The sequence below is a fragment of the Silene latifolia genome, chromosome 1 (assembly GCF_048544455.1).
Source record: "Silene latifolia isolate original U9 population chromosome 1, ASM4854445v1, whole genome shotgun sequence".
NCBI classification, from domain to species: Eukaryota; Viridiplantae; Streptophyta; class Magnoliopsida; order Caryophyllales; family Caryophyllaceae; genus Silene; species Silene latifolia.
Window position 1 is genome coordinate 175,264,934 of NC_133526.1, and position 11,240 is coordinate 175,276,173.

The window sequence follows — 11,240 nt, forward strand, 5'->3', positions numbered from 1 at the left end:
TGGAACCGTTCGAATACCTCGTGTCATGTCAAGACACAAAGTAGTGACATGAACACTAAGACCTCGTTACCCTTAGCAATCTATGTCTAGAATGACTCTCGTGGATGCCAATGAACACGGATGTTCACAAAGATCTGGAGTAAGGGGTGGGGGTACGTATTAGGAAGTCCTTTTACTGAACACCTAATCCCGCCCGCCTCGATAGCGGCCTCTACTAATGATTAGGTAAATCGTTCATATTTGATATGTCTTCAATTATATGCATGCAATGCAACATCCACAGATTAACCCTAACATGTGAATTAAACTATGTCGGTGAACAAATAATTTAGCAATTAGTAATGTCGAATTGGGATTTAGAATTGATTGCATGTGAAAGACAAATGAAATAAATCATACATAAATAAATGTGATAAATAAATAACGATAATTGAAATTACAATTGATTATAATGGTTAATTGGTTTACGTCAAAAGTACACTTAAGACGGAATTTTGAAGATAAAAAGAGAGGAAAACAAAAGGTTAGAAGTTAAAGTAATAAAATAGGTCAGATTAAGGGTGATATTACGATTATTAGTTAGTTAAACACGTAATTAAAGGCTACGTCAAAGCGAGAAAAGAAGTTCAGGGACATAAATCATCTCAGAACAGGCGCAGCATCTGCTGCATGCCTTGGAAGAGGCGCAACTATTCCTGCGTCTTTTCTTGAGTTGAGCTCTGGCTGTGAAGTCAGAACCGCTATCTGTTAATGTTCGTTGGTGTATTTAGGATCAATTATTGATATTAAACTCAAGTGGAAGTGATTTAGCATATTGATTACATCTGGAACCGTCATAAAAACGATAAAAACGGATTAAAACGAATTAAAACGAGTTAGAACAAATTGGATTTATTACAATGTCGGAAATACAAAAGGAACGAACTTGAAAGTCGAATATAATTTGATAAAGTGAAAATAAATAAGGAAATTATGTACAAAAGACGAATCCCAGAAACTTGATATGGACAAATCGAGTTTCTAAAATCCGGGTTTGATTTGATGACGAAAACCCGCCAATATCGAGTTATAAGGGATTTAAGTCCAAAATAAAACGTTATAATTGAAAAGGAATTATTAAAACATGGTTTATGTACTGAAGAACGAAAGAAAACAAGAAAAATAAGACAAAAGAAACGAAACAACAGAAAATCCGAGGAAGAAGAAGAAGAGCAGGAGCAGGGGCAGCCTCTGGAAGAGGCACAGCAGATGCTGCGACCCTTCGAATAGGCGCAGCTGCTGCTGCGTTTCTTCTCAACATCTGATATCTGCTGTTGCATAAAAACAGTTTTATAAAAGGGTTTTCCTAAGTCGGTTTTAAATTTACTTTTGACGTAAACCTTACATTAATCGGTACAAAAATAAAATACAATAAATAAAGATGGATTTACACCCTCGGACTTACATGTTTGACGAAACGAGATTGACTAAGTTAACGTTAGTGATTGCTCGACTCGAATGTATGTATAAAGTGCCCGCGTTGGAGGATTTTAGATTAATTGATTGATGTGTAGTCGTCCAATTGGTCGGTCATGCAACGTGACTGGTATTCAGAATGATCTGAGCTTATGTGGTCGATTGATCAAGCACGTAGACGTCAGAAGCTTAGAGCAAGGTCTAGAATGCAAAGGGAGAAGAGAAGGGCGGACACTCGTGTGAAAAATATGGAGACCGAAGGTCTCTATTTATACCAAAAAATGTGAAGAGTTTTGGAATGACACAAACTTTGGAAAGAAATTACGGAAATATTCCGTATACAGCCAAAGATGGCTGGAGAAGAGGCGCAGCAGCTGCTGCGGTCCTTCCAAGAGGCGCAGCACCTACTGCGTCATTTCCCCAGAGGTTTCCTCCTGCGGAAGAAAGATTTCCGCGTTTCTATTATGGAATTGCGGTAGATCTCTACTTCCTTATTCCGTAAAATATGATATATGAAAGATATTTACCAAAAGATATAAAATTTAATTTAGGAATAAATATCAAGAACATTCTAGAATATCCCGACTCGGCATTTTAAACGGTTTCTTAGAAAATGAAGCGGTTTTTGACCCGTACTCCAAATGAACTCTAATTACTGTCAAAACGACCGTATCGGTGCGTAGATGACGACCAAGGGGTAGACACAAGTGTTTGAGATATCACCTGACGATAAACATACGGACTGTCATAAATCGTTCCGCGTACCAAGCATGCGCCCCAATCATCACTGGGTGGTTGGCGGAAGGTGTAGAAATGAGGTATCTACACATCTTTATACTAATTAATACCATAAGTGAGGCATGTTATTTAAGGAAAATCACCATATTATAGTGTTCTCTAAATTTATACTTCAACCAAAACTATATAATATTTACATTTAAGTCCCTTGGTCGGGTCCATCACACAGTGCTATGATTAAAAACTATATAATATAATTAATTTGTATAGATTTATTTAATTACATCGAAGTCACTTGGTTTCTAGAATTAATATATAGTATTGATTGATATGATATGATTTTTGTGATGGTTGGATGGGTTTGTCTCATTGGTTACCATTAATGGAGACTTATTGTAAAACTAATGGAGAAACTGAACTAAAAAGAAAAAAGAAATATAAGAGGCAGTTTTTTTAAGTTTTTGGGAAGATCATAACCATTGATCTTGGACTTTACACGTGGCAACATCTTATACTAGAACTGGATCATCCAAACTAACTTGTATCTGCCCCGGAATTTTGGTTTCGATCCTAAATTTTTGAATAGGATCGGAATTTTTAGATATTTGGATAGTTACGGATATTAATGTTTAAAACATTTGTATATCTGATCCAAAAATATTTTTTATTGAAAACGGCCACTATCTGTCACAAGCTGAAGACGGAACGAATAGTACCATTTGTGGTTTTTTTTTTTTTATGATTTGACGAATGTAGATTGTGATTCTCATTATGGATTGCTAGAACTTTACTAAGTTCTCTATTATTTTGCATAGCTAGTCTCACTTGTGACGGACATTATCCGTCACAAGTGAGTGACGGGTCACCTCCCTCTCACACAAATGCAAGTGGGATTATATATCCAGTTGTATCATTAGCATTGTACAACCAAGGTATAAGAATTCAAGCTTGTATGTAATTTTTCTGAGTTAATTCAAAGTTCATGTTTTTAATATGTAAATGGATGAGTTCAATACTTTCTAATAAAGCTCATATTATTTAACATAAAGCTCGGATACTTTATCACAAAGCTCATATTTTACACCGTACAACATATACAACAAGTTGTATAATCCATTAATCGACGCTCTTTCATGGACATGATTTACTCAATCATGTACATAATTTTCTATTTTACCCCTCCCATTGTAACATCTCTCCTTTTACAATTATTTCAATTCTCTCTTTCAACTTCCTCTCTCCACCCCCACAACCACCACTTCTGCCATCACCGCCCCTCCCCTACTGTGCCACGCGTACCCACGACCTCGGTTTGCTCTAGAGCAGTTTGTGTGAATTGTGTTCCAATTAATCATACGTTTTGCTTTTCCTAATTGTATTTTATTATTGTAATCAACAATTGTTTTAAATTATTTTTTTTAACAAGGTATCGATGAACAATTTGGTGCACTGAATTTTTTTTATCTAAAGTTGGTCATCGAAAGTGCTAAGCAAACATACATAAAGTGAATTTAACTGTTATTAACAATCTACGGTCGGAATATAACTTTGCAAAAACCCTAATTTGTATCCCTAGAATAATTTTTAAACCCGGATTTCTTAATCGATACAATAAATTGATGCGTAAAGATTGCAAATAGAATTATTACTTTATCAATAAGTGATTGGTTAGAATTTTATTAATGTTTGTGTCGAATAGGAATTGGAAAAGAGATAACTTTTTTCCTTGCTTTTTACAAGAGAGGTAGTTGATGGAAAGATTATGGGAGAAAGTACATGAAAGAGTAAAACTTGTACTTGAACACAAATTCTCATTTGTGACGGACGCTATCCGTCACAAATGAGAGACGGGCCAAATCGATACCATATTGTATGAATATGGATAAAAATTGACCCATATTTATATTAATTAGTTTATAACTGATTTGACAATACCAACAAAACAAATAATAAAAAATAAAATAAAAAGACAAGATGAGAGCTTCCCCATACAAGTCAGACGACATCACATCTCTTTATTTTTTCTCCTTTGCTTAGCTAGTAACCACCATCACCACATCTCTCATCCAATTGTGATTTTCAAAAGCCAAATTTATTCCTCCTTCTAAAAACATCATCTTATCAACATCAAAATCTTCGTCTTCAACAATAATCCAAAATAACATGGTAATATTTCCATCATGATCTTCATCTCCTAGTTTCCTCAAGACAATGGGTAAAAAACAATGACTAAAAAAAACACTCCCAAAGAAGCTTGCGAAAAATTCAATCGAAGGTAAAAAGTTGATTATTGTGTTGATTTTTTTTAATTTATGTAGAAAGTTTAAATCTTTATATCATTTTTTACTCAAAAATTGATAACTTTATTAGGTTTTTGTTTGATTTATTTTAAAAAAAATTGAATCTTTTGTGTTTTAATATGTAGATCTGGGATTGTAATGTCAAAAACTGTAGATTTTATCCAAATTAGAGAGGTTTGAAATTATAATCTTACTTTCATTTGTAAAAAATGGTCACATAGGTTTAATTATTAATTTTTGTGGTGTATTAATTTTTATTTCATTTGGAGAAAAATCTTAGTTTCAAAATCTAAGTTTCATTTGTAAAAATTTTAGCAATTTTTTATGGTTAATAATAGATTTGTTTGTGGTGTATTGCTAATTCATTTTCCTTGTCATGTAGAGGCGCTAGACGCCCGCCGTCGTTGTTAGCTGCTGGCACACAAAAGAAAAGCAAGAGACTGATATGCGCGGAAGATGGTATGAGTGTAATCTGGAATATGTTTGCTATAACCTGAGAAAAATGTGACCTCCTTAGTGTTGATAATGTGACCACATTTGCTGACAAATGTACCTATATGTTTGACCTCCTTATTAGGGTTATGTACCTCTGTTTTTGTGGTATGACCTGGCCTTAACAGGCTAACATTTATGCTTAAAACATGGTCACATATGTTGTCATCTTTAAAATGTGACCACTTTTACGATTAAATGTACCATATCTCTGTGATGAATAAATCTTAAGGTTCTAACATATCCTCGTGACATGTCTTTTTGATGAAATGTGACCACCTTAATGTATGAATATACCAATGTGAACACATCTTAACATGGTAAAATAATAGACTAGATACTCAGAAATTGGTAACACAAAAAATCATTATATTATTTGTACATATCTTTGTTAAGTTGGTGACATTTTCAAAAATCATGTACATGTCACCATGTTTGGTTTATTATGTTTACATGTTAAGATTTGAAGTGCTAGTTAAAATGGTAACACTGAACTCTAAAAGGGTTACACTAAACGATAAAATGGTAACATATGTGAAAGATTAGTAGCTGATAAGATAAACCAATTTTCAAGCTTTGGTTAAAAGGGTAACACTGAACACTAAAATGGTCACACTGTACACTACAATGGCAACATATATAAAAGATCAGTACATATGACAAAAGCAACCAAATTTTAAACTTTGGTTAAAATGCCAACAATGAACTCTAAAATGGTAACAGTGCACGCTAAAATGAATCAAAGATATGTACCTATGTTTGAGGAAAGTATCAATATTATTAATTTGTTAACATAATTAGTGAATGTGACCACCTTATCATAATTATGCAACTATCTTAGTCTGATTATTCAATTGTCATCATAATAACATATTTGTTTAATCATGGTCACATATTTGTTTAAAAGAGAATGTGTCACAATGTTACCATCTTAGTGTGTAGCAGCACAAGCTAACATGGTTACATTGTGTCATATTGTCTTATGTCACCACGTTACTACATCAATGTTACCACCTTAGTGTGTATCAACATAAGTTAACATGGTTACATTGTGTCATATTTTCACATGTCACCACATTCTTCATAAATGTTACTATTTTAGTGTGTATCAACATAAGCTAACATGCTTATATTGTGTCATATTTTCATGTCACCACATTCTTCCATAAATGTTACCATTCTAGTGTGTATTAACATTAGTTAACATGGTTACATTTTGTCATATTTTCTCTTATCACCACATTCTTCAATAAATGTTACCATGTTAGAGTGTATCATATAAACTAACATGGTTAAATTGTGTCATATTGTCTTAAAGTTCCAGCATTGTTATTGTGGTTACATTTACACGTAAGGGTGGTAACATTTAGGGCATACAGTGTATATGTCATCACTTATGTTCATGCAGAAAAACATATGTTTAAATGCTAATAATGGTAAACTTGTGACAGGTTTATCCAGAAACGAGACATCGTCTATGTCAGTGACACATTCAACAAAATGCCATCAATTGGCGTCGTTCAATGTTGACAGCTATGAACTATCTCATCACAAGATGTCAGAATGTAGCTGACGCAAGAGTCGTTGTGGATAAGCTGTTTATTAAGGCTAATGAGGACGTTCAATTGTTACTTTCTAACCTTAATATGGACGAAGATCAACCAACCGTAGATGAGACCGTGCCTCCTATTCTTGACTCCTTACGTTGTACGACAAAGGGGCGCATTCAACGAAAAAAAAGGAACATGGGGCCAAAGAAGAAGGCTAGGAAAGGGACTGAAGTTCAGAGTACTATGTATCAATATTTGCTCCATATGTTACCAATTTAACTAGAAATGTATAATGCTTGCTTTTTTGGAAGATTTATAAAAATGTAAGTTTTCCTAACACAAATGACCAAACATGATCACATATATGTTACGGTTGATTTTGTGACCACCTTAACTAAGGAATGTACCAATGTTATGTTTTAAATTATTCTTAAATGTAAACATAATAGACTAATGATGGTGACATATAAGTGATTGTTGAAAATGTTACCACTTTAAGTGAAAATTGTACTTATGTTTGCTTTTGTTAAAGGTCATAAAAACACAAGTTTTGGCAACATAATGAGTAAACATGATCACATATATCTTATAGTTGAAGTAGTGACCATCTTAGTTGAGAAATGTACCAATATTATGTTTAAAATTATTTTTAACATGTAAACAATATAGACTAAACATAGTGATGTATAAGTGACCGTTGCAAATGTGCCCCCCATACCAAGGATATGTATCAATATTATTTTTTTTTTGTGTTACAAATTATTCTTAACTAATATAACACAATATAATAAACCTAACATGAAAATGTCATCCCCTTACCAAAGATATGCATTGTTTTTACCTAAACATAACATGATAACATCTCCTTGATAACATGATAACATTTATGCACATCTTCAAAATGTTACTACATTACTGCTAACACTGTCACCACATTTGTCTACATATGTCATAACATTGGTATGTCAAAACTCATAAGGTGGTTACAAAACAAGGATTGTTTTACAATCCCTAACACCGTGAATGACAAAAAAGGTGTGACCCAAAATATTACATCATTAACAAAACCACCAACTAGTAAGCCTTTATTATTACAAACCGACAGTTGCATTAACGGGATGTGCGCCTTCTTCATTTCTTCTTGCCAGGCTTTGGGGATGGTTTGGACCTCCTGGTGGATGATCTTTAGCACGGGTGTAGCTCAGCTCGTGTGACGATGCATTTCTGCTGCTATTTGACGATGTAAGCGTGAGACCAACCTACACATCAACAAATATATATTACATTCAAGTCCATTGTAATATGTATCACGTGCTAAAATAGGTACATCGACTTAATTAAGATCATCACATTTTCACAACTAAAAAAATATATGTCACCATGTTCTAATTATTCATGTCACCGTATTAAGCTAAACTGATTACACTACTATAATGTTCGACTCACTTAAATACATCTACATATCACAACTATAATAGTCACATTTTAACAATAAAATAATAACATTCTGAAACTGAAGCACTTAAATAAGAATGTCACCATCTTTAGTCATAATGTCACCATATTAGTTCAATATTTTCTTCCATAAGTCCACCGCATAGTCAAAACGATCAAGCACATAAGAGCACCAGTCCATGTATGGAATGGCAACTACATTTCTGAATTAGATTATTGCTATAAGAACACTCATGTCACCATTAATTCCAAAAAATGTTACCACTTTCAGATGTTGTTACTTATAATCAAGCACATCCAAAAACAAATATGTCACCATGATCTAATATAAATGTCACCATATTAAGCTAAGCTGATAACACTACTATAATGTTAAACTCACTTAAATACATGTACATATCACAACTAAGATGGTCACATTTGAACACAAAAAATATGTCATCATACTTCCTAGTTATTGTTACCATTTTCAGATGCTGTCATATATAATCAACCATATCCTAACATAGGTACTTTTACAATAAATATGCTGAGATAGTCACATTTACAACTATAAAATATGTTATCATTCTGCCTACTTATTGTTACCATTTTTTTAATGCTTCACGTTCCATCAACCACATCCTAAAATAGGTACCCCAATTAATAAAGATGGTCACTTTTCTTTTTATTATTAAAAGACATGTCACCCTTTCAGAAGCATACATGTCACCATCTTAAACTTTATTTTTAACACTACTGTAATGTTCAACTCCCCTAAACATACCTACATATAACAACCAAGATGGTCACATACTAACACTCAAATATATGTCATCATACATCCTAATTATGGTTGCCATTTTCAGATGCTGTTACCTATAAACAATAACATCATCAAATGGGCACATCAACTGACCAACATTATGACATATTCCCAACTAATATATTTTTATAAGTGACGCCATATGTGACCATGTTGTAACCTTAGATGTTGCCCTGTTCAGCTTAGACGAACTCGAGCAAAAAAATGGTGATAAAAAAACTCTGATAAGAAGATTACATTTTTAACTAAACATATGAACGTTTTATAAGTGATATCATATGTGACCATGTTTAAACCTTAGATGTTACCCTGTTGAGGTTAGACGACTCAGGCAAAAAAATGGTGATAAAAAAACTCTGATAAGAAGGTTACATTTTTAACTAAACATATGAACATTTCATAAGTGACACCATATGTGACCATGTTTTAACCTTAGATGTTACCCTGTTGAGGTTAGACAAACCCAGGCAAAATAATGTGATAAAAAACTCCGATAAGAAGGTTACATTTTTAACTAAACATATGAACATTTTCTAGAATACATGGTCACATTTTCAACTTACCGTCTACTATGCTTGCCTGTCCCTTGTTCTTCTTTCTGCCACTCATTGCAGCTCACATTTTTACAACTTTGTCAAGTGCATCTGTATTTCAACTATGATAGCATGTCCTTTACTGTCTACTATGATAGCATTTCAAACATGGTTACATTTCGAAAATAAAGTGACAACATTTTTAACATAAATCATATGTCACCATGTTCATTCATTGATGTTATCAGAATAACATTCATTCACACACATTCTAACTAATATGACAACATTTTAAATACGGTTACATTTCGAATCCAAACAAACATATTATGTAATGGTTACATTTTAGTCTAAGGTAATAACATTGTTATAGAAACCCTCATGTCACCATTTTAATCATACATGTTTTCACTTTAGAGGCTTTGGGGTAAAATCATACAACTCGTATAATAATTACATTTCCTAACTAATGTGGTTAAATTCTTAACACAATCATATTTGTCACCATATTTGTTCATATATGTAATTATAAGAGATTTTGAGGTAAATTCAAATAAACATAAATATAATAGTACTATTTCAGAGTACAATGATGTTATTCTCTTTCTCACCAATTTTTTGTTAGTTTGTGCAGAAATGTAAAAAAGAAGATGAAGTTGTAGAGGAGAGATAATATTAATTGCTAAAAAAACACCACTATAAACGCCCATATTTAACATTAAGATCAGATTTTAATATTAAATCAATACCACCATCATAACATCAATAAATGTCCCAGTTTTTTACAAATAAAATTAAGATTTTAAGATAAATTACGACTTATAAATTAACATAACAAGTTCAACACAATACCTTCGGTTTTATTGGGTAGAGTTGAAGATGTTATCACCTTAACTGGGCCGAGTTGAAGATCTTGATGTCGAGATGAAGATTGCCAGGATGAAGATAGGAGATGAAGATCTTGATGAGGGAGATAAAGATTGTGAGATTTTGTTTTTTAAAGAGATGTTGATTTTTATTTTAGGTCAAAATTTTATTTATTTTGTATTTTCACAGAGAATAATGAAGTAGAGAGAAAATTGAGTTTTGAAAAATGAAGGAGAGAGGAAAGTGAGAAAGTGACGGAGCAAAGTACTCAATCAACTATTCTGAGCTACAGCATGGGGAACTCCCCTTTTTCTTCTTTTTATTTTATTGAGTTTTGTCAAATCAAGTGGAAATATAATAATACTAATATTAGGCCCACTAGTATCCATATTAGGTAATATGGTATCTATTTGCTCCGTCTTCTCCTTGTGACGGATAGCGTCCGTCACAAGGGAGACTAATTGGTACTTGAAAGAGCACTGTGTAAAACAATAGTCAATAAATCAAGTAATCTTAATATTTAAGTTTTTTTTTTTTTAATAAAGTAATAAAACTAGATTGATCTTCTAAGGTAGGACCAACCTATCTCATCCTTTCGAATGATAGAAGTAAATTGAAGCCACCGGCTTTCAAACCAACTCGAAAGAGTTGGACATGAATGTCCAATAGAAGCCATAAAGTCGGCAACTTTGTTGGCTTCACGAAAGCAATGCTTAATTATCACTTCATCAAAGAACTGAAGATCTAATTTTACATCCTTGATAATACAAGAAATTTCCCAAGGAATTTCCCAAGTACTACGGATTGAGTTGATAACACATAAATTATCACCTTCTACAATTAACTTCGAGATTGCTAAGTATTTAGCTGCTAAAATGCCTTCTTTTAAAGCGAGAGCTTCAGCGACAAAAAATACTATTAGATCCGCATTTTTTTGCTCCTAGCAAAACGACTTTACCATTATGGTTTCTTATAGCATATCCTAGAGCAGCTTTATTACCATCTATTTTCGATCCGTCAAAATTTAGCTTTAGAAACCCATTTT

At 32.9% G+C, this 11,240-nt stretch overlaps 1 long non-coding RNA gene across 3 annotated transcripts; it reads right to left on the reverse strand.

The window, feature by feature from the left end:
• Positions 1-7,418: 7,418 nt before the first annotated feature.
• On the reverse strand, positions 7,419-10,449 carry LOC141612010 (uncharacterized). Of its 3 annotated transcripts, none has more exons than XR_012528974.1 (3): positions 10,181-10,449; positions 9,359-9,439; positions 7,419-7,794 (listed from the first exon to the last, which is right to left on the reverse strand). It is a non-coding gene; the product is annotated as an uncharacterized LOC141612010 (long non-coding RNA). The 3 variants fall into 3 exon arrangements; XR_012528986.1 differs by having other exon boundaries at positions 9,359-9,450; XR_012528952.1 differs by having other exon boundaries at positions 9,359-9,474.
• Between the last annotated feature and the right edge of the window lie 791 nt (positions 10,450-11,240).